Source organism: Triturus cristatus, chromosome 6, assembly GCF_964204655.1.
Source record: "Triturus cristatus chromosome 6, aTriCri1.1, whole genome shotgun sequence".
Taxonomy (NCBI): Eukaryota; Metazoa; Chordata; class Amphibia; order Caudata; family Salamandridae; genus Triturus; species Triturus cristatus.
The window spans coordinates 1293226049-1293251384 of record NC_140589.1 but is presented as its reverse complement, the minus strand read 5'-3'; positions in this window follow the sequence as shown (position 1 = coordinate 1293251384).

Below are 25336 nucleotides of genomic sequence, written 5' to 3'. Positions count from 1 at the left end.
CAGTCCACTATCCTTTTAGTGGACTTGCCCTTTTACAGCGCAGCTCCATCTGGTAGCTGCTGCTGTCCCCATTACTGTTGCTGATCCAGAGGTCAGGAGTTTGAGGCCCTACTCCACCCGCAGGCTCCTGCCTGCGCCTCATCCGTGGTGGTCAAGTGACAGAGCGTCACTGCTCTGCTGCTAAAGCAGCCCTTCTGTCTCTCTTTCCATTTTTTCTGTCTCTCTTTTGCTTTTCTCTTTCTCTTTTTCAATTTTCTACCTCTACCTTTTGGCTTTGCCTCACCTTCCTTTTTTCCATTTCCCACATGTTTTCCCCTGTAGCCCTGCCCCTCTCCAGTGTCCCTTCCCATGTATTCCCACCTTCCAGCTGTCCAGCAACCCCCGCAGCACTCCATAATGGCAGCCACTCCACAGTGAAAGTGCAGTCCACGATCCTGTTAGTGGACTTGCCCCTTTCCTAGCGCAGCTCCATCTGGTGGCTGCTGCTGTCTCTAATACTGCTGCTGACCCAGCGGCCAGGAATTCCAGGCCCTCCTCCACTTGCATGCACCTGCATGCGCCTCACCTCTAGTGGTCTAGTGGCAGAGCATCACTGCACTGCTGCTAGGGCTTCCCTTCAGTCTCTCTTCTGCTTTTCTCTTTTTCAATTTTCTGCCTCTGCCTTTTGGCTTTCGTTCCTTTTTTCCATTTTCTGCCTGATTTGCCCTTTGTTGCCCCTGCAATCCCCCTTAGCCCTGCCCCCTCTAGTGTCCCTTCCCTCTCCTGTGTTTTCCCACCCCCCAGCTGGCCAGCCCCCCCGCAGCACTACTTAATGGCAGGTGCTGTGAATCTGTGCAGCGGACATGCTGCCGAAGGTGCGCACAAGGCAATCCCATCTGTGCCCATCCATATCTGGACCATGCCCAGCACCAGGGACCCTGGTTCCCGGACCTTCCACTGCTACAACACCAGCACCCTCCTCGCCCTCAACCCTGGATGCCACGCCACCTGCTACCTAGCGTCACCGAAGAAGAACCATGGATCCTTCGCCTGCCAGAATTGCAACTGTGTCTTCACCCACACCAACACGCCAGCTCCTCACACCACCCAGCCAACCAACAGCGTACCCAACTGGCTCAACTGCATCCTCCTCCACGTGTGATCCCTCCACAATCACGCCTCCGAAGTCTGGTACCTCCTTGACACCACCTCTTCCAACATCACTTTCTTCACAGAAACCTGGACCAATCCCTGTTCCAGACCGGATATCACCATCGCTATCCCCTATGGCTACAAAATCACGTGCAAGGACCGCCCCAAATGTCCAGGAGGAGGTATCACTATCGTTCAAAAGAACAAGCTCTGACTGACCACGCACTCCAACGGCCCAACGACGATCATGGAATACCTCTACTACCAGATCCAGACTAACCCCAACATCACCCTCTGCAGCACCCTCGTCTACAGGCCCCCGACTGCCCTTCACTGATGCCTTTGTAGACTTCATTGCACCCCAGGCTCTGGACTGAAATCTTCACCATCGTCAAGGAGTTCGCTAAGCCCAACAGCGAGACCACAGACGTGCCACCCTCCCAAGACCTCTGCCACAAACTCTGCTCCTTCTTCCACCACAAGATCAGGCAGCTCTATGACAGCTTCAGCACCCTAGACCCTGCCACTACGCCCGCAACCACCGCACTTAACCACGCCACACCCCAACAGACCATGTTCAGCTGGACCCCATTCACAACAGAGGACACACTCAAGACCATGAAGAACATCCACTCAGGAGCCCTGTCCGATCCCTGCCTGTACCACATGTTTCACAGAACAGCTGCTGCCTTTGCCCCCCAACTTTGCTGCACCATCAACTGCTCCAAACTGCCACCTTCCCCAATGAATGGAAACATGCTGAAATCAACCCCCTGCTGAAGAAGCCGTCATCAGACCAGACAGACCTCAAGAACTTCAGACCCATCTCCCTCCTCCACTTCTCAGTGAAGGTCTTTGAGAAGGCCATCAACGCCAAGCTCGCTGAGTTTATCGAAGTGGACCAAGTTCTGGACACCTCCCAATCCGGCTTCCGAAGCAACCACAGATAGAGATCGTACTCCTTGCTGCCACCGATAACATCTGCATCCCCCTCAACTGTGGCAAGCCCGCAGCCCTCATCCTACTGGACCTCTCAGCTGCATTGGACACTGTCTCCCACCCTACCCTAATCACAAGACTCCACAATGCTGGCATCTGTGACAAGGCACTGGACTTGTTTCACTCCTTCCTCAATGACCGAGCACAGCCACTTAGACCACCCCCATTCCTCTCAGAACCCACAGAGATCAGGTCCGGGGTGCCCCACTGTTTCTCCCTGAGTCTCACCCTCTTCAACATCTACATGGCCCCCCTCGCAGCCATCGTTAGAAGCCATGGACCAGGGGTGGCTCCTCGAGGGAGTGCTGTGGGGTCGGGTGGGGGAGGGGCAGGGTTGGGGGTTGTAAGCTCCAGAATACAGCCAAACGGAGTTGAGTAAACAAATAAATGAATAAAACGATTTGCATTGCACGCGCTGCAACACAAGCAGCATGCAATGTAATTCGTTTTAGTTATTTATTTATATACTCAACTCCGGCCGTATTCCGGAGTTTACTACCCCCCACACTTCCCCTCCCCTGCTCCACTGCCCCGCAGCACTCCCTCCATGAGCCGCCACTGCCATGGACTCAACATTGTCTTGTACGCTGAAAACACCCAGCTGGTCCTCTCCCTCACCAACGATCCCACAACCGCCAGAACCAACTCCACAATGGAAGGAAGGCCATAGCTACCTGGATGAAAGACAGCTGCCTCAAGCTCAACTCAGACAAGACCAAAGTACTCATCCTGGGGCCTACCCCTTCAGCCTGGGATGACTTTTGGTGGCCAGCCACTCTGGTATTCCCTCCCACACCAATAAACCATGCATGCAACCTTGTCATCATACTGGCTCACAATGAACCGCCAGATCAACGCAGTTTCCTCAGCCTGCTTCCACATGCTTCACCTGCTCTGAAAGACATTCAGATGGATCCCCACAGAATCCATAAAGACGGTCACCCACGCACTCATCACCAGCAGACTAGACTGCGGCAACGCACTCTACGCTGGAGTCACCCAGAAACAACTGAAGAAACTACTGAATGCTCAAAATGCCGCAGCCAGACTGGTCCTTGACATCTCCAGCTACATCACACAACACCTCCAACAACTCCACTGGCTCCCAGTCAACATGAATATAACCTTCAAGCTCCTCACACATGCCTAAAAAGATCTCCACGAATAATGGCAGCATACCTGATCCACCATCTCGTATTCCACATACCCACCAGACAACTTTGTTCCGCCCAACTCGCCCTAATCTCCATCCCCAGGATCCACAAGACCAGAACCGTAGAAAGTTATTTCTCCTACCTCACTGACAAGACCTGAAACACCCTGCCCCTCTACCTCAAGCAATCAGCGCCACTGACCCAAGTCAAGAGTGACCTCAAGACCTGGCTCTTCAAATGATCCCCTACCAAAAGGGACCAGCAGCCCCCCAGCACCTTGAGACCCTGAATGATTGATTCATTGACAGAAATCCATAGCAACCAACAGATGTGCAAGTGATGACTGAAGGACAATGCAGCTGTTGTGTGTGCTTACTGGAAAAACAGTGTATACATTAATTAAAAAAACATGGAATTGTACACAGTTTGCTCTGTGATGAAGTTGCAGGGTGTCTGTTATGGAACAGTGTTCTGGTGGTGAGGCAGCTGAAATTCCATGTGGATGCAGTCAATGGTCACTACCACATGAGGGAAGTGAGTAAAGGCATAGAATTCCCATATCACCTTTTGCCTTTTAGCCAGTGTCTGTGGCATGGTGAACTGGTGCACTCCTCTGTTGATGCATCCCAGTATTCTGTATTTTGATATGGACAGGGATAGCCTGGGTGCAGGAAATAGGTGAATCCAAGTCTGCAAACATGTCAAGGATCACTCACTGTGAAAAAAGCTATTGGCAATACATGCTTTCCTGGAAATTCCAAAGATTCTGATCCTTTGCCTGTAAACTCCCCCTTCATCAAATAATTATTCCTCAAAATGCTGGGTAAAGCAACAAACACCTTCACTGACATCGATAAAGCAGAAAAAGTTGTTTGGTATGTAAGTTCATTTTGGATGTGGTCAGTCTGGATGTGATTGTAGTTTACATTCATGTCTCTTGTACATGGGTAGTGGAGCTCAAAACCATCACTCCGTGCATTACCAGGTGTGTTGCAAGTGTTGTAAGCTTTGCTAAAATATTCATCATTATTTTGAATTATATGTCTATTGTAATTTGATGGCTTCATTATGTTTATGGGAGTGTGTTGCAGTACCTGTGAGTGGCCATGTGTATTGCGGGATTTACTTCAAGACTGAGCTGGAACACGTTTACTACTGTTTTAGAACCTTTTTGGTTGTAGTAGCTTTAGAAGTGCAGTTTGTGGATAACAATGTGCACACTCTTTTGTGAGCGAGTTTTTGTCCATCAATAAACTACCCCTTATCCCCCTTACCCATTGTTACTCCTCCCTAATCCCTTCCCATTTTTGAGCCACTCTCCTATCCCCTCCCACATTTAATACTAACCTTATGTGTACATGTGTGGAGTTCATCACATATGAGGAAGAGATCTCAACCTTATAAAAGATAGGATGAGCGGAGATGGAGATCTCTGCAAGTATGTTTGTGAATAGAGTTGTCAAGTAGTGTTACTCTAATACTGACAAATGTACTACAAAGTGCAGTTTTTTAATATGCTCCTCTAGGGGCCCTTAAAAACCTCCAGAGAACATCAGTCTGTCCTTAAGGATACTCAGCCTGCCCTCATGTGGCCTTCAAATATCTGCAATTGGACCATAGACAGCTCTAGTAAGCCCACAAAGAACCACATAATACATCAGAGGTTGCCCTCAAGGCACTCCCTGCCAAATATCAACAATCCCCATCTCACCTTCAGACAATAACTAACTGACCCATAAAGGCCCTGAGCCAGCCTTTGGACTCCATAGCAGGTCCATAGATACCTTCAGCCTACTCTCAAATAATTCTTGGTCTCCTTCAGATTTCCCTGCAACTTTTCATCAAACACCCTAAGCTGGTCCTACAACACCTCAGGATTGCCCTTACAAATCCTTAGCATGCCCACAAACACTATTAATATTTTTTACACTCATCAGGCAGTGTTTCGGTCCGCTCACTCAACTGAAAGAGTTATTCTTTCACTTATTGATAATATGCAGAAAGAGGCTGGCAGAGGCACTACACAAGGTCTACTTCTTCTTGATCTTTCGGCGTCTTTTGACACAGTCGATCATGAGCTCTTAATCAACCATTTCGGAGCCGTAGGCGTCCAGGATTCAGCACTGGCCTCTGTCACATCCTTTTCAAAAGATCTCTCACAATCTGTCTGGCTATCCAATTTTAAATCTCTTAAGGTTCAATTAGCCTGCGGAGTTCCTCAGGGACCTTTTCTGACTCCCCATCTTTTTAATTGATACATTCATCCACTGGTGCACTCTTTGAAGGAGAGGCAAGTCAGAGTCTTTAACTATATGGATGATATACAGTTGCTCTTCACCATCAATCATTCCCCTGAATTTATGGAAACTTTCCAGAATACTATGCTACTCATCGAGATGGATGAATAGAAACCAACTTAAAGTCAGTTTTCATAAAGCAGAGATATTCATTACCCATGATAAGCTGGACTTGTGGAATCCCTCTTTCTGGCCCACTGCGATTGGCATCCCTTCTATGCCTAAGAAGTCTGTCGGGAGTCTCGGAGTCCTCTTCGATGGGAACCTGTTGATGAAACCTCAGTTGGAAGTGCCAAAACCTCCTGTTTTGCCCAAGAAAATTGGCAGATTTCTGACATCTGGGGCCTTGGCCCTGTTAATTTTGGCTCTAGTCATCTCCAGGTTGGACGTTGCCAATTCTTTGTATCTTGGTCTCCCTAAAGGCCTCAATAGAAGACTTCAGCTGATCCAACATCAGGAAGAAAGGCTTATTTTTCAACCGCCTAGATGGTGCCACATCACCCTTCTGCTGAGAACACTCCATTAGTTACCAGTTGAACAGCAAGCCATCTTCAAGACGGGCTGTATTATTTTCAAATCCCATTATGATGAATGCCCTGATTTTCAATATTCTCGCATAAAAAATATGCTCCCAATCGCAATCGAAGATCCACTCATCTGAATCTCCTTACTGTCTCCTCTTTCAAAAAGAAGACACTACGGGGCTCTAGATTCTCTGTTCTTGTCCCTTGTTTTTTGAATTCTCTTCCCTCAGAGATCAGATTCACTTCCAATTACATGAGATTTCGGAAGCTTCTGAAGACCTGGCTCTTCAGACAAGCCTACATATTGCTGATGTAAGGCCATGTGCTGTCTTCTTTTACTTAGGGCCAAGAAACCTTCTTGGTGAATGAGTGCATTGCAAAACTCAATAACATAACATAACATCTGCAGTCCCTTGGAGACCCTCAGCCAGGCTTTAGATATATTTGGTCTGCTTTGTGACACCCCCAGCCCATCCTCAAACACATCTGGCCCTACCTCAAATGTTCTTAACACATCATCAGTGTTCCTCAGCATTCATCTAAAAAGGCTCTGCTCAGCCACAGACACCCTCTTTGGTAATCAGCTATCTTGGGTCACTTTCAGACAACCTAGCTAATCTCCAAGAGACCCACAGCCTGCCTTCTGTTATGACCCTGCTAGGAGCCATGCTGGAGGAGGGAATTCCAATGCTCATCCACCAATCACGAAAAAGTATGAACAGTAAGCAGACAAACAGGAATTTAAAACCTACTAGTCATAGGATGGGAAAAGGGGGATTGGAAACGAGATAGAAAAACATGCTGGAGTGGATGTTACATCTCCCAGGCATTTTAAATGGCATATTTTCTCTGGAAGGTATAGGACACAACACTGGTACGCAAAGTCTAACTATAATGACAAAAACAGATAGCAAGGTATAGTAGTGGTTCTAGTACACTCATATCTAGCAATTCTCAGTTAAATTGCTCTCACCTGATGCTCCTTGTGAGAAAGCCATTAACAAACCCAGGAAGTACACAGTTACTTGCCCCGACCTCAGGAGCAGCAGATGCTAAAATGAGGTGGCAGCATCCAATATCACAAAGCAGATGCAAGTCAATGGAGGGTAGATCTTCAAAGGCATATGAAGAAAAATAAAGGGAAACATGATGGAAAAACGTGAACAAAACAAAGGTGTAGGGAGATGCCATAAACTGAATACAAACTAAGCGAGCTGAAACCCTACAAATAAATAGTTGAAAGGAAAATTGCTACTACCACCTGCCTGCTTAAAGTATGCTCGATGTTATCCTACTGCAGCCTGATTGACTGACCTTCTCCATCTAACCTGGAAGACCAGGCCCTTGTCCTTCGGCCTCCCATGAATCGGTCTCAGCTGTCACCATGCTCATAGCATTCTCCTTTCGACCTCTCTCCTAGATCTATACCTTCAGATAAGCAAACTTCATCTGTTCAGTCCCTCCAAATATCCTGAGCAGGCTTTTGGAGACCCTCAGCCAGCCGCTAGACGCACTCCCTAACTCTTAAGGATGACAGGCCAGTTTCAGAAACTCCTTACCAGCCCACCGGGATCCCAAGCATGCTGCTGGGTTGTCCCTTAAACACCTCAGTTAGGCTCTTTGTTTCTCAAGCTGTTTCCCAGCCTGTCTTTAGGAATCAATTTCTGGTATTTAAAGAACCCTTGTGTGCTCCCAGACACCTTTAGTGTGCACACTGACACCTCCATCACGCTCTTATTCATGAACATCCTCTGAGAGACCCTCAGACTGCCTTTAGCCGCACCTGATACTTAAAGGCTTGTGATCTGGTCTCAGAGCCCATTGATGGGACCTCAAGAGACTCTGATGCTGTATTGCACCTCCTTCAGCTGCTCCCAATATTCTACCAGCACCATTCCTTGGAAATCCTCAGTGTGCCCTTAAACACCTTCAGCAAACCACCAAATGGACCTAATTTAACTCTTAGAGACTCTCAGCTGTACCTAAAACTTCACCTCCAAGCAAGACAAATTGGACTTGTGAGAACATCATACAGACTTCAGGCACCTCAATGAGGTGCTTAAATATCAATTCAGAAGGTCCCCAATCTCAGAGATCAGGTCGTCAACTGGCAAAGCATGTACTAGTCTTTAGTGAGTGTGGGGCAGTTTGCCCCCATCCTACACGTGTAACTACTTTATTGGAAATGTGATTGTTCTGAATCCCAAGAAAAACACAACTATGTGGCTATCTTTATCAATCTTTAGGCCAGATGTACTAAGTCATTAAGTAATCACAAACCCTGCAAGTCACTAAAGGAAGGAAGAGGTGTGGCGCCGCTGCCAGGTCGACTGACTCCGGAATCTGGGGATCACGGTTCGATCGCCGGCGGCAGATTAGCCCAGCACCATGTGACTCTGGGCAATAGCTTGCATAATCTTCCCGACGGCGCCTAGAGACCCTTACGGGTGATTGTTTGCGCTTTACAAAATGTGGATTATTGTTATTACCAAATAACCAGGTTTGTGACTGATAAATTGCTTTTAATATGTATTACACCGTTTTTTTTTCAGTAGATGGTTACTGAATTGCAAAATGGGATTAAAAAATGCATAACGAATTGCAGACTGAAAGTGCGTGTTAACCCTTCCAAACTGCTATGTGTAAAGCAATTTATCAGTAATTTGTGACAACAATTTTGATAACAAAACAATCAGTGGCAGCTCACACAGGTAACGCTGTGGGGTGGTAAGGTGGGGTGGGGGCACGGCGGGTTGGAGGGTAGTGGAGTTTGGCAAACGACGTGCAAGGTGAAAGTAAATAAATCAATAAATTAAACCACTTACCTTGTGCTCTCCACATTGCTGAGTCGGCGATGCGGCGAACGCAAGATAAGGTTTTATTAATTTATTTACTTTAATCTTTCCCGTGGTATGTCGAACTCCACTAAGCCCAACCCTGCCCCCACCCAAACTCACCGCCCCACAGCGTTACCTGTGTGAGCCACCACTGAAAATTATTGAAAAGTTACTGACTCCTCAAAGGAGGTGGTAACACATTTGCAAAGAAGAAGGGGCTTCCTTCGGACCTCTTGCCCTTTGAGAATGCTAAGAAAAAGTTTGTTGGGAGTTGCCCAGGGGATCTCTGCCAATTCTCAAGTTCAACACACCCCCATATCCTTGAAGGAAAACAGGCTGCATTAAAAAAAAAAGTTGTACTTTATTTAAAGCAATCACAGAGACGGTGGACTGTTGACGTTGACCTTAGAAAGCCACCATCTCTGTGATGGCATCCAATAAGAGTAAGTTGCAATTTGCAACATATCTCATTAGTATTCAATAGGTAAGTCAGATTGCGACCCACTCTGCCGGGCGATTTTCAGAAGTGACCTAATAGTACATAGAGTGGATTGAAAAAACTCATTGGATTCTCAAAAAAGGTGGTCACATTTTAACAAAACTTTGCGAACCCACTGTCAGTATATCTGTCACTTTGTGAAGTGACCCCACAGTATAGTCTAAGTTTGTCAGTAACTAGCAACACAGAACTGGAGTTTTTTTTTATTACCATATTGTAATACTTTCCATCGGTTGGTAATCCGCTGTTCATGCTATTGCAAAAGACATTACTTCGTCCAACATGTTGTCTGTTTTATCTGATTAAGATCTTCCTTGTATCATAAGCGTTCTCTCTTCCCTTTTTAATTAAATTGGAAAGCGGGAAGAACGAATACACTAGACACTCAACAATTCATCAACAGATTTGTAATATTATTTTTAATCACAAAACCATACATATTCTCTTTTGCCACTAAAAGCCTTCCAATAGCAGAGGCAATCTCTATAAAAATATGTTTCATTACATGAGTAATCATGTGCAAATGTATTTCCTAATTTAAATGGTTGCTATTATTTAATTCAAGTAGTGAATAGGTCTCTTTCCTGAATGTAAATTAAATTAAATCAGTTATTTGTGTTGCATGGCGTGTTAGAGATATTGGAGCAGTGGCAGTTACACATCTGCAGGGAGTAGGCACTTCAGCCGAACACGGCCTTTTTGCATGCAGGTCAAAAATAGATGCTCGCTTAAAAGATTTAGCCCAAACGCTCCCATTTGGCACATTCCATTTACAGTCAGAGAGAAGCAGCAGTCATGGAAGCCAGCCCAGCTGTGGCCCTCTGAATTATAGAGTGATATGCCCTTCCTGATTATGGTACTTGGCAACATCATATGTGACCAGGACATTTTAACGTAATTTATATTCGGGCAAGGTTCCATAACTGCATTTCTTGTCTGCGAGAGACCTGGGCCGAAGCTACAGACCATGTTACATTGTCCTCTCGGTGCTGCTGCTGAACCGGGCTGAGTGTGGAGGAAACATGTACAGCAAGGCAAGTTGTGTAAACAAGAGAAGGATACCGTCTTTTGGCTTATTCCTCACGTGCTCTCTCTCTCTTCATGCAAGTTTGGTATTTACAAGTACGAACCTTCACTCCTAATTTGGGAACATCTGCCAAACCTAAATGAAGACTGATTTCATGTTTCTGAATGGTATTTCCTTGTGAGCTGTTTAATGTCACGGTTCATGTGGTCTGCTAAGCAGTTCTTTCCATTATTATTTCTAGCAATTCATATTTTCACAAATTGCATACAGAGTTGGCTTGACACAGCTGAATGAAGCTTTTTTATATGGTGCGCGACGTGATGGGAGAGAGGGGTTGGAGCTTTGTGAATCGCCTTCTCCGATGGACCTGATTAAGAATGGCCGCTAGGTTCCAATCGGTAGATAAAGCAGTTGCAGGCCCAATCGGCATTATGATTTTTTTCCTTCACCTGGAAATTCTGGCCCCATGTGGGGTATTGTCAGGGGAATCAGACATTCATTACCAAATCTCCTGTTAGATCCTCACTGCTCCATGGGCCCTGATGGTACGACTCATAATGAGCCTGATTTTCCCCACCCTCAGAGTTACCTTTACCTTCAGTAGCGGGGACGCCTGGTCCATGCGTATTGAAGGCCTATGCATTCTACTTATTGTAAGAAATGTGATTGTTAATCTATTGGGAAGATATATCAGAGTTTGGCTAGGGCTTTTCATTAGGGGTGTTTGTAGTTTTTATCTTGCCAGGGGTTTGCTTCTGGGAGAAGAGGATATGGAGAGAGTGGGCGCACCTGATGGTTGGGCTTACTTTAGACCATGCAAGAGCCTTTGTCCCTGATGTTTAAAGATACAAAATATAGTCAGTACCGTTTTTCTCCAAATATAGGCAAACTTCTTTCTGACCACACCTGCAGTGCAGGCTCTTAAACACCAGGTCTCTCTCAAGCCATGGGTTCTTTTATGGTCAGATGACCTTGTTGGATTCAGGAGTCCTTCTGCTTTTTATGTCCCTGGAGACGGCAACACAGGAGGTGAGCCACCTGATCCATAAAAAGTAGATCCAGTGCTTAGGTGCCGAAATCAGGAGTCTGGGTCTTCCTTCTTCCAGCAGGGCTTTCGTCTTCCGGTGAAGTATTAATCGGTCCAGAAAGGTTTTGAGACATTATTGGTAAGTTGTCAGGCTTATTCTAAGCACAAGCAAGTTATTTGAGAACTTTTCTGTCCCAATCTTGCTTACATTTGAGCTCCATGCCAATCTCCTTTTGCAGTATTTTCTTGTCACTTTACTGTAATCGTTCATGGAAGCCATAAATGTAAAATAGCAGAACCCTTCTTCTAGCAGGAGGGTATCTGGTTCTCTCTAAAAACACTGCCCAATTTTGATGAGGTCTACTCCATTATGTCAAGGTCCCGGCTGATTCTCCCTCATGCATGGGGTAATGCTAAAGAGTCTAGGAGGGCTCTGGTTATGACTGAGAGCAATCCTACTTAGTATCTTTAAGTCAAAAGAGGTGGTGTTAGGACTTACTGCTCTTCTGCCACCTGTTCTTGTCCACTCCTTGATGGCTAAGACCTACTTCTTGGCTCGATGTAGACAAAACCGCTGCTTTCCCAGGTCCAGAGGACAGACTACTGTCGTTTTGAGGGTAGGATCAATACCTCAAGATAGAAATATGAGATGAGACACAGAACTTGTTCTAAACCAGTTGTAGTCTAGGCAGCACAAAGTACATTTTTATAAAGTTACTGCTGGTGCTGGTGGCAGGTATTGCAAAACATACCATCGCCTGGCACTGGGTTGCGCCCCTTCCCCTGTCGGTGATGGAGTGGCAGAAGGATTTAGACTGGTGCCAATGAGCGGAAGAGGTAGTATACATAAGTAGGGTGTGTGTGAAGTAATGGGGAAAAATATGGTCACCATGGCGTAGATACAGAAAGCATAGTGGGGTATGGGACCTGCGACACGGTTCCATTCACTTTGTAATGTATGATAAGGTCTCTATTATAGCTCACCTCCTGGTCTTGGAAGTAATTGTTACCTCAATAATGTGTTTATTTCTAGGAAGGCTATGTCTGCTTCACCCCGTCTACGCTGTATTCTAGTTGTCAGTCAACCTGGTGGTGTACAGCATATACGCTCAATAATGTACTGTCGTATGAGCTTGTTCAATAAAAACAGTTATAAATATAAATACATATATATATATATATAAATATATATATATATTTATATATATCAAAGAAATACCCTTTCAGGCATAGAGTGACGAATAAATTATGCAAAAAAGAAGCAGAGAACTCTGGGTAGTTCTCAAGTTTAGGTGGAAAGCAGTTCCTGTATGGAGCACTCTCAACACCAGCGACACTCTAGATCTGCTCACCTCAAATGTCTGTTTTTCTATCAAAATCTTTAAGCATAGGATTAGCACAGTGCCATCCACGCCGAGATAGAAAAGGACAAAGTCTTTTGCCATTTGTACAGCAAAGTCTTTAAGCATAGGACTAGCACAGTGCTGTCCTTGCCGAGCTGTAAAATGACAAAAGCCAATTACCACTCCAGGCACAGTATTACAGCTTTGAATTGATAAAATACCAATCAAGCCAACCTGAAATGAGTAAAAGCAACCCCTGACACAGTGTTTCGCTCTAATTAGAGCTCTTCAGAGAGGTATAGCTTTGTCCAGACACAAGGGAGCACCCAGTATAAGTCAAAGAAATACCCTTTCAGGCATAGAGTGACGAATAAATTATGCAAAAAAGAAGCAGAGAACTCTGGGTAGTTCTCAAGTTTAGGTGGAAAGCAGTTCCTGTATGGAGCACTCTCAACACCAGCGACACTCTAGATCTGCTCACCTCAAATGTCTGTTTTTCTATCAAAATCTTTAAGCATAGGATTAGCACAGTGCCATCCACGCCGAGATAGAAAAGGACAAAGTCTTTTGCCATTTGTACAGCAAAGTCTTTAAGCATGGGACTAGCACAGTGCTGTCCTTGCCGAGCTGTAAAATGACAAAAGCCAATTACCACTCCAGGCACAGTATTACATTTTTTGTATATATATATATATATATATATATATATATATATATATATATATATATATATATATATAGGATTTCACTAATAAATCAGATTTTGAAAAGTAAGAGGAAAATACATTAGATTCAAGTTGCTAGCATTATCCCAGATGCAGATCAAAATATTCATGTTGAATATTTATAGGCTGTTTCTTTGAGAATGATACCTACATTTACACAGTGAAGGGAGCTTTTAGACCAGAGAAGACACCTTTTTTCAAATATGTTGCTTGTCACATTTTTATATTTTAAGCATCTTACCCTTTAAGCATACAAGGCATACTTTATAAGTGATCTATTGATATATAAAATTCTTCCTTCTTCCTGTGTGGATCTCGCCGTAATGGCTACTCGCCATTCTCCCTCTTAACCTGTTCTCCTCGGAACCTGCTTTGGGAACATATCTTTCGTCTCGCGCTGGAAACGCGCTCCTGCCTTGCTTTTGTCGACTGCGTGCACCCAATGCGGTTGAAACCAATCAGTGTTACATTGTATCCAGCCTATTGTCGACTGCGTGAGGAAACACGGTTGCAACAATTCCTCGTTACTTTGTATCCCGCTGTTGCCGTCTGCTCGTGGAAGCGCGGTGGACTAATCTTCGCTTGAAATCAGCTTCTCTACATTCGGTAAGCGCTGGGATCTCTTTATGGACATGACCTGAGTAAAGCGTTGTTGAAATCATACTGGACAAAAAAAAAAAAACTGTGTAAACGATATTGAAATCTTTTATTTGGGTAAGACGTTACTACAGGATTACAAGCCTTGCACTGCACAATAATTCATCAACTCCTGGGACCCTGTCCTGTTTCTTTTTACTTATTGAAACCACTATAAGTGCACAGCATCACGTCGAGATTGAGAAAGGACTACTGACCATACTCTGTGGGTGGCGGAACACTAAAGACAGCGCGTTGTAAGACGCTGCATGCTCATACTGTTTTTCGGTCCAGCCTTTCTCGCATTGGATTCAGAGCAGTGCAAATTCATTCCTTTGGTGCTGCTGTTGGGGGCTTCTGTGTGCGGCCGGGCTTGTGCTCCGCTGAGCACGCTTGCTGTCTCCCTCTCCCTCGCCCTCCTGCGACCGGCCGGGCTTGGCTCCGCCGGACAGGGGACTTCATTTCCCAGCATCCCCTCACCTGGTGATGCTCCCGCTGACGAGTTTCCCACGCCTGGAGGCGCATAAACCAACGGACGTTAGCTCGTCCCGCGAGGACGCTCGCGGGGCGCGCCGGGCTAAGCCCGGGCAAAGGGCGGGCCGTCAGGGGCCAGAAGAGGCCGGGCTGGGCCACCCCCTTTTGTTGAACACACACCAGGCAAAGGAATCGCCAGGGGATAGGTCTGAGTTGTGCACATCATCTCTGACACGAATAGGTGGCCATGGCTGCAAGGGAAACTAGGAGCACTACTGCAAGGTCTGGAGCCCAAACACTTTCTACTTTGGGGACTATGGACAACTTCATCATAAGGGCCAACTCTGTACTGGACAAAGAAATCACCACGCTAGAGAGGAGACTTTCACAGGGCTTAGCTGCATCGAAACGCTCCTCTCTGGGGGCTATTGCTAGGGCTTTATCGCCTATTCAGCAGGGTCTTCCGGTGAATGCCAGGGACCTGAGTTTAACACCTCCATTATTAGGGATAGTTGGTGATGTTCAACCCTCAACCAACATTGTTATCCCTGACACACAAGGTGATTCCCAAAGCCCCCTCCTTGTCCCCTCCACCCAACCCCCACAGGGCCCTGTATTTAGGAATAAGACCCTAGAGGTAGGCCAACGCGAAGGTGCAATCAAGAAAAGGAAACAGTGCACTGAGGGTCTGGGGGGGAAAAAATCTAAAATCCCAAAACATGATAACCCCCAATCCTCACGGAATATGAGCAAGGGACAAGGGAGGAACCCCCAGGTATTTAACACCAACCCAAGGGTAGAAGCTACTCCCCCACTGTCAAGCAGTCTCTCTGCAATTTCCAACGCTGACGGGGAAGTGCAATTGGGGGATAGAGACTTGAGCTCCACTATAGAATGCCTGATAGACTTCCTCGAAGCTAGATTAACACGGCTAGAGGCTAGACTAAGTGGTATTGAGGAGGGTATAAACGTTACTCAGCAAACCCTTATGGAATCTACCCAGGGGCTAGGGAAAGTAGAGGGCAGGTTGACTAGAATGGAGGATTTAATGAAAGATCTGGTAAAGGGTGTAGGGACACTGAAGGTACCGCAAAACAGCAGTGGTATCTGTTCAAAGTGCGCAGCAAGGGGAGATGTAGCTCCCGTAACATCATCCACCCACCCAACGAATCCATTCCATTCAGCCACTGCTCTACCTACTACATCTGGTATCAACAATCTAGTCCCAAGTAATGACACCCCACGGGGCATTCCAAACCCTTCCCCACCAACCCCCCCCATCTATACCTCCCAGGGGGGACATTACCAACAAAATCCCTGTAATAGCTACCCCTGTTACACAGATACAGGGACCTAATCTCTCGGTAAATCTGCCAAAGGGACCCAATCTATATCCTAGGGAGCAAGCCATGCAACCTTCAATGAAGATTCCTGATTCCAATTCCGCCAGGAGACCAGCCCATCTACCTCCAGGTGCCGCTCCTTACGTGGTAGTGCTTAGTGGTGTCCCTGAGCTTGCTGAGGGCTCCAATGAGACTCCCACTTCTATTAAAAATAAGACCATAGATTGGCTTAACAAATTTAGGCCCCTACCCCCGGGCATGCACAATGAGGTTATTTTGGCAAGGCGGGTTCCGTGGGTAGGAGATTCAATCAAAAGGGGCACAGGGGACTGTGTCCTGGTTAATTTCAGAGACCCAAGAACAGTTGCCTACATCTGTAATTGGGTTGGGGGCTCACCACATACCACCATACAGACACTTCCCTTATCGGCCTTCTACCCCGACAAATTAGAGCGGTTTGCGGAGGGAGGCGACGAGGGTTGGTCATGGGTGGGCCCGAGAAAGTTGTACCAGGGGAGAAGAGTCTATCCCCAAGGGGATCCCCGGGGTATGAATAGATGGAACCAGCCAGCCTTGGGTCTGAATGGGATCCCATTTGCTCACCCTAACAGATTTGACTGTCTTGATGCTGTGGATTGACGGTATAATTCCAAAGGGGAGCACACTGTCTGTCCAACATTTGGGGGGGAGAGGAATACTGGGGTGGGTGGGTGCCCACCAAGAAAGGTCTCTTCGCCACGGGCTATCCTAGGCAGTGAACGCTCTGTCACTGGGGATCGGGCCCTCCCGGGGTCAGATCAAAGTATTCCTGCTGAGATTGCTACAAATACAGATAAGGATCTGAGGTCATTAGAAATCCTATCTTGGAACATAGCGGGGTTACCCAATAAATTAGACTGTAGTGAATGGGCGGACTTCATTAAAAAATACGATATATGTATGTTCCAGGAGACATGGGCCAGAGAGAGTCACTGCTATGCTGGGTTTGCAACTTTTAATGTTTTAGCCACATGGGGAGGGAAGGGACGCCCGTCCGGTGGTCTGTCAATATGGGTTGGTTCCCATCTTGGCTGCAAGGCCGAGATTGTAGAAACCAACTCTCTGGACATTTTGTGTGTGGCCTTGTGTTGGCCCACTGGGATGGGTCTAACACTGGTAAATGTATATTCCAGACCGGTTGGAGTAGCGGGCATTTCAGGGACAATGGAGGACCTGGCTACATTTCTCGACTCTGTCTCTAGCTCAGTAACACTCTTTGTCGGAGGCGACTTTAACATTCAGTACGAACCACTCCCGGCTTACCTAGACGGGGTCAGCAGTGAGGAGGATGATCTCTGGGATATTCCAACTATTGTGGGTCCCCCGGTCAGGGCATGCTCACTACTTGTATCCCAAATAACAACTATGACCCTTGCAAACTCACTTAGAGCTTGCAACGGCAGGTTTGAAGGGGACATACCACCGCGACCAACTTTTATTAGACTAGGCCATGAGTCCCGGATAGATTATATACTAACTAGATTACAGGATTGGAAACTAGTCAAAGAATTTAAAATAGTCCCCAGGCCGGATAGTGATCATAATGGCCTGTCCCTCTCCTTAGCAGCCGACGGATTCCTCAATGCTGTTGTGGTAGAAAATAGAGCATTGGTGACAAGTTTAACTATATCCAGTAATAGGCGAAGAATAAGGTGGGAAAAACTCTTGGAAAAACCAAATCGTATCCGGGCGATTTATGAGTTAGTGGCCCCAGCCCTCGAAAAGGTGGGAAGGCTTCTCCCACAATTGCCTTCGCCTGATGGATGCCGTTCTTTGGGGGATATCCATCTGACCCTGTGTAATAACCTTGCTGAGGTATTGAACCCGGTGGTTCGGGAGAGGAAAGCGAGGAGAGAAAGAGCCTCCTGGTTCAATGCCAGCTGCAGGAAAGCCAAGGCAGACCTTCTCCAGACACTCAAAAACAGGGAGGCCCATCTGGTTATTAGGGAAAAGCGGGCCGCTTATAAGCTCCTCCTTGAAAATGACAAAATAGACTGGGACTGGGAGAACTGGTCAGAAATGACATCTGCTCTCAAAGTCAGAGATCCCAGGAAGTTCTGGCAAATAGTGAAACATGGCTCTGCTGAGCCTGCTCTGGCTATAGAGGCAAATATTGCGCCCGAAGCGTGGGAGGAACATTTTTCATCCCTCTATAGCGTAGCTGGGCTGGATCACCTGGGAACCGAGGCTGGAGAGATAGTGTCCCTAACCACTGGTAATTCCTCCATGATGGAAGATTTTAACTTGGAGGATTTGGAAATGGCGATTGCTCGCCTTTCCTCGGGAAAAGCGCCAGGACTTGACAAGCTCCCAGGCGACCTCCTAAAACATGAGGTTAGAATTTGCGACCCCTACTTCCTCGTACTTTTTAATGCTATTGTCCACGGTATGGCGGTTCCCTCTACTTGGCTGGGGGCAGAGATTGTCCCTATATTTAAAAGGGTTTCACCTCTGCTTCCAGCCAATTACAGACCGATCAGTCTGATAGACGTCCCCCAGAAGCTTTTTGCGAGGCTTCTGTTGGATCGGCTTTCGGACTGGATCGAAGATAGGGAAATCTTGAGCCCCCTCCAGGCTGGGTTTCGACAAAAGGTCTCTACCATAGACCAGGTCTTCAGGCTGTCCCTCATATATTGGAAAACAATACAGTTGGAGGGTGGCAGCCTCTATACTGTATTTGTGGACCTGAGGGCGGCCTTTGACCTGGTTCCACGTGGTAAGCTGTGGGAAGTGCTGGCTAGAGTGGGGGTACCAAGTGATCTATTGTCGATGATTATTCGACTTCACACCAACACCTATGCTCAAGTGAGGTGTGGTAAGCAGGGCGCCCTATCCAACAAGTTTCCCGTTGGCAGAGGGGTAAGACAGGGGTGCGTACTTGCACCGACCCTGTTCTGCCTCTTTGTCAATGGGGTCATTGACCACCTCAACGGGGTCCCTAATTCTGACGTCCCAAAGCTGGCAGGAAGGAGGGTTCCGGCAATTATGTTTGCGGATGATACCCTCCTCCTCTCCAAGTCGCCGATGGGAATCCAGCGTGTTCTGGATGGCTTTGTGGACTTCTGTAGAGAGCACGGACTGGAGATTAATACTACGAAGACCAAATTTATGGCCTTCAATCCCCCGCCTAGGTTCCACTGCATTCCCCGTATAGGGAACAATACGCTAGAACGGGTTAACACCTTTGAATATCTTGGTGTAACCCTCAATGAGAAAATGGGGTGGGGTCCGCATCAGGAGAAAGCAAAGCTAAAACTAGTACAACATGTGGGTGGGATATTAAGGCTGTTGGGGAAGAATAGGTCAACTCTTAAACCTATAGGCCCTCCGCTCCACATTTATAGGGCGCAAGCCAGAGGAGCCGTTATTTATGGCAGTGAGTTATGGGGCCACAAAGTCTCGTCTTGCTTGGCAAAGGAGGAGAACAGGTTTCTCAGGTGCTTAGTAGCCCTCCCTCCAAGCACACCTTTAGTGCCACTAAGACTTGACTTAGGTATTAGACCCCTGGAAGAAGATCTGGCGCTCCGCCCTCTGATCTACTGGCGCAGACTGTGGGCGGTGCCCGAATTGATCCATTATAGGCAGGGCTTGCAGGAAGTCCTTAGCCTTCTGAATTCGGGGAATATTGGTTGACTCAAATTTGTAAGGAGTAGTCTGGTGGGTCTAGGCCTTGACACCCTATGGAATGATCCTCTAGATGCTTGCCCCAGGCTTCCAAAAAAGGCCCTCACTAAAATGTACTATGACTCCAAGGCTCCCACATTCCACCCCTGCACAACCCCTAGGACCCTCACGGAGCAATTTATTTGTATTAAAAATGTTTACAGCCTGGAACCAGCCCTGGACAATATACACCCAGTACTAATAAGGAAGCTGTATCTGCAATGGAGGCATGGGTCCCTGCCAATCCGTGCACTCACTAGTCACTGGACTGAGTCCGCACCTAGCACTTGCCCGGCATGCAGAGTAAGTGATGAAACTGAACTGCATAAAATTTTTTTTTTTTTCCGGGCTATAGTGAGGCGCGGAGAAAATGGATCATCCCCATTTGCAGGAACTTGGGTTTTACTAGGTGTCATGAAGCCTTTAGAATCCTCAAGAGTGAAATGGCTGCCCATATTGTGTTTGTTGTGGCCAAATTTCTGGGGGCTTTCTGGCATACAAGGAGACGGTACCTGAAAACGCTCACCTGATTCAATTTGTACTGGTTTAAACTGTATATGACTGTTGTAACGAGCGGCCATATAGATGTCCTGGTCTTTTAAATGTTTTAAATATTTTAAACCACTTTTTAACTAATTTTATGTATGTTTTTAAATATTTTTATAATAATATAATTCTATGCATCTTTTATGGAGATATTCTCCGAAATAAAGTTTATTTGACTGACTGACTGACTATATAAAATTGGTTTTCTTACTAGACAAATATACTTTTCCATTAGAAGTTTCACTGCAGTGTACTGAAACTACTGCCCAACTAGAGCACTACTGGTCATAGCAGACATATATTTCATCATATTTGTGGTTGGTTTAAATAGATTCTGCAGCCCATATACACCATTTAACATCCAATCAATTGGTGCATGTTCTGCCCCATCGATTATGGTCTTAGATGAAAATTGGACAGACTGCTTGAGTGGCATCAGTTTCCCCAATACCATATTATGGGCAAAGCACATTGTAGCACTGAGGTAGCATTTTATTTTGCAAAATCCTACAAGGTGAAGGCAGTTTTTAGGCCTGAGAAGCCACATTGTTTTAAATATGTAGACTGACACTTTAAAACATATTTTAAGCATCTTTTCCTTTTAGTGTGCAAGGCACACTTTACAAGTGACTTATTAATGTATAAAGTACGTTTTCTTACAAGACAAATACACTTTTCCTTTCCAAGTGTCACTTCAGTATGTTTAAACCACAGCCCTACCAAAGCAGTGTTGCTCATAGCAGACATATATTTTGTCATATTTGGGGGAGGCCGAAATAGACTCTGCAGCCCACATACATCATTTAACTTCCAAGTCATTGGTGTATTTTCTGCTCCATTTATTACGCCCTTAGATGGAAATTGAAAAGACTTCTTGGATGGCATCAGTTTTACCAATACAATATTAGGGTCAGAGCACACTGTAGCAATGAGTAGTAGTGCCACAGTCCACAGAGTTGAAATAACGGCCAACAACAACATCTGGAAAACAGCAAAAAATCATTTCATTTTCATTTCATTTGATAACTTTATTTCGGTCATAAGACCATAAAAGTGCACGTACGTACATCATCAATTACAATAGCACAATAAAACAATAAATAACATTCAGAGTTAAAAAAAAATTAAAAAAAGAATTAAACTTCAAGTCATCAATGTGAAAGTGATTAGGTTAAAAACGTTTGTCTCCTACGCCACATGCTGTGGAGATAGCGGGATACAGCAAAAACAATGTTGGGATGAGTATCATAGACTAGCGTCCTGCAAGCCTGCTTAAAATGACGAAATCCCAGATTCCTACAAATGGGAATCAGCCAACATTTCCTAATTCAGATGTCAAACTCCATTGATCCCTTTATACAGTATTTTGTTCATATGGAAGATTTGTCATTCCTAAGGTACTGCATGTCTTGCATCTACATTTATCATAAAGATTAAGAAAGAATTTAAGATTTAGTAGGGATTAATGGAGGACAAATATATTTGGGGAGAGGGTGTAGCGTAACAGCCAGAGGTATCGACATTGGTACTGGGGAAGTTTGAGTCTCAGCATTGTCTCAACATCCTGTGATTTTGGGCAAATCAAGTTATCTCTTGTGCCTACCAAAAAGGAATGTGTCCTTGTGTGATATAACTGGCGCTCATGTAAAGCGCTTAAATACCTGCAGATCGAGTTCATGCTATATAAAAAAAAATATATATTTACAGATGAAAATGTATTTATGTGTTTCTACTCAAAGGGCTGTTTTCTGAAGGAAATTCCCTCTCAAATTTCTGTCTAGACAGAAATACGTGGCCCATTGTATGGGGTGGGGGGCATGGAAGGCCTTATTTATCATTCAGTCTGCCTCATGAAAAAACCGTCAGTATGTAGTAAAAAAAGAGTGTAAAATATATTTCACTTTCATACATTGCAATAGATCCTTAGCAGAGAGGCTATTCATCACTTGGGGTCTATCAGCCAAAACCGCTGTGCCGCATCTGTCAGAAAGCAAACATCAGCTGCTCCCAGGTGTAAAGATATCTCTGGAGGAATGCTCTGTGTTTAAAATACAGATGTGGAATTTCCTTCCACCCAAACGCTCACTTACCTACACACACACATACATACAAAATCAGTAGCCGTTTTGAAAGAGGGTTTGGAGAAACTTCACACAGGTATCAGAAATAATATTAAGAAGTATGTGCAAAGTCTTACCGTGAGAGGTGATGAAGCTGAACAGCTACTGCAAACAATGGCTGACTGAACACAATGCGACAATTTCCATAACAACCAGCGAAGGGCAAACTTAACAACTCTACAATAAATGATAAGATTTGGAGAATTGACCACATAGAGACACTTTTAGAACGAGTAATTTGAAAGATCAATGTGATGGAAAAGATTTACAAAATGATGGAGTTGTTAAGAATAGTCGTCAAAGTTTCCTTAGATTCCTAAGGAAATTAAATTGGATTCCTAATTTCTGGTGAGATTTTGAAAGGATACACCAAATTAAAAAAATTAGTATGTTAGGAACAGATCCGCAAATCATAAAATCTTTCTGCTACAGTCCTGCTAAAATTATGCCACTTAAAACCCAATTATTACAAAACTCGCCATGAAACAAATACACCATAGATTAACATTTCCAAACTAATTTGTGGTTCAGTGAGGCATGCAGGTCTTGTGGAAGAGGAGAAAGAGATATCAATGAGTAACAATTTATCAGAAGCAGTGGAGGACGAACAGATATCACAGCCAACAGAGGGAAAGAAAAGAGAAAATATATCTGGATGTTAGGTTTCCAGTGATGAGAAGGCCACTACGCAATACTGAAAAAGAAAACACTCAATAGAATTGCAGTGGTTCAAATGACACTTATTAATATCAATAATGGAGGAGGGGAGATCCTTTATCCCTGTAACTAATTATTGCTGTGTGCATATTTCTAAACTTTTACTTTCTTTGCTGGCCTACGGCTATTGGGAGTACAGTGAGGGCAAAACAGACATTCTATAATAGGTTAAGAAGGACATTTAATCCACTTATACTAACCAACAATCTGGACGTTTAATCCATTCATACTATCTACAATCTAACTATCCTGATACAGATGATTAGATATGGTTTTGGAGCATATAGCACCTTCATTCGCACTGAGTTTTAAGTTACTTATATTTGTTTTTTCTGAAGCGTAGTTTATATTCTGAGGAGGTTGCGGGGAGGTTCTCATGATGTGGGCGCGATACTGAAAGGTAATGTGACACGACCAAAACATTAATAGATTAATTTAGTGCCTGTGAAATCTCAGTGGTAGGGGTCTTAACTCTCAGCCCATATGCACTACATTTTGGCACCATGCCAAATAGCTAGATTCTGATATTGTGTTCATTGAAAAAACTCAAAATCCAGAGAGCGTAATTCTCTTCTGAGTACAATTTGTGGACCGGGCAACATCGAAATCTGCAGGGGTCACCATGCTTTTCAATAAAAAGCTCACCCTTTCCACTGGAAAAAGAGCCCTATGGTAGATTCTTTCATGGTATTTATATAACTGAAAGGCCCAAGTTCTCAATGGTGAACATTTACTTTTTCATTACAAGCCGAGAACAGTTCCTGATTTTTTTTTACTAAAGTTTGATAAAGACACAGTTGTCACTGCCAGTGTCCGTCTGTGACCATTGATTGGTGACTTAGGCTTGCAGATGTGTGATGAAAGGTGCAGGATAGAGAAAGAGTGTGAAAGAGAGAGAGAAACCTGAGATTGGCCAACCTTGCACTGGTGGAAACCCGTTGCATCCACAGAGCCAGAGCAGATGGAAGATAGTTCTCTCACATTGCAGCCAAGACCTGGAACGAGCTACCTGCAGACATCAGACTCGCCCCCTCCCTGAACACCTTCAGGATAACTCCAAAGAACTGGCTCTTCGGCTGAACAGAGTTGCATACCCCCCACCCCTAGCTCCTTGAGACCCTCATGGGTGAGTAGCGTGCTTATAATTCTCTGAATGATTGATTTATTGATTGATTGAGAGAGAGGGAAACTGTAAGCTTTTCACAGTACTCACACCACAATAGACTATTTCTTAATATTCAGTGCTTTGGTAGGAGAGATAGATGAAGGATAGGTGAGTAACATTTCTTTTGTGGACCTTGCAGATTTACAAAGAGTCTGTGATATCAGGGTTAAAATTAAAGGGACACCATGCTGGTGCTTTCTAAGACCCAACACACATTAGAAGTTATATAGAAAATAAAAACATTCTGTGAAATAAACACACAAGAATACACCAATAATGGCACAAATTTGGATGCTATTAAGTGTATCATTAGGTGGGGGGTACTTACTGTTATATTCACTCATAAAAAGAGAGCTGTAGAATAATGGTTGATGGACGAGAAACTGCATGCAGAGTTGGTTAAACTAGAGACACAACACAAGAAACACAGCATGACTAAACGATTAATGAACATCCACACATTCAAGGGTCATTTAACAACATTTAGGGCAAATGAGATGGGACTCACACCTCTCCCACTTGGACAAATCTTTTATGTGAAATGAAATTGTGAAAGGAAATTTTTGGCAAACAAACTCAGTGATCACCAAAGCTGGTGTTACGTATGGGAGATAAATGATAAGAAAAGCAAGTAGGAGAAATTACAACTATGCAGAGAGTTTGACGAATACATCCAGGTAAACGTCACAGAAATTCAGAAGATGCAGTGCATTATTTGAGAGCAAATTTAGGGCTAGATGTACAACCCTTTTTTTCATCCACAAACAGGAGATCGTCCCGTTTGCGACCACAAAAAATAGTTCTAGCCATGTACAAATGCTATTTTGCGAGTCACTGACTCGCAAAAAACATTTGTGACTCGCGCAATAATGGCGAGTCACCATGCCATCCACCCCTTCACTGCTGAGGTGTATGCGCATCTCTGTGCTTGAGCTTTTATCTGAAAAATCAGCAGTAGATTGTTCAAGAACATGTACTTCTTTGGTCTGCTTATGAAGCTTCACAAACTATACATTTGTGTTTGGAAAAATCAAAACTATGAATTGATGCAAACCCTCCATCAATATCTC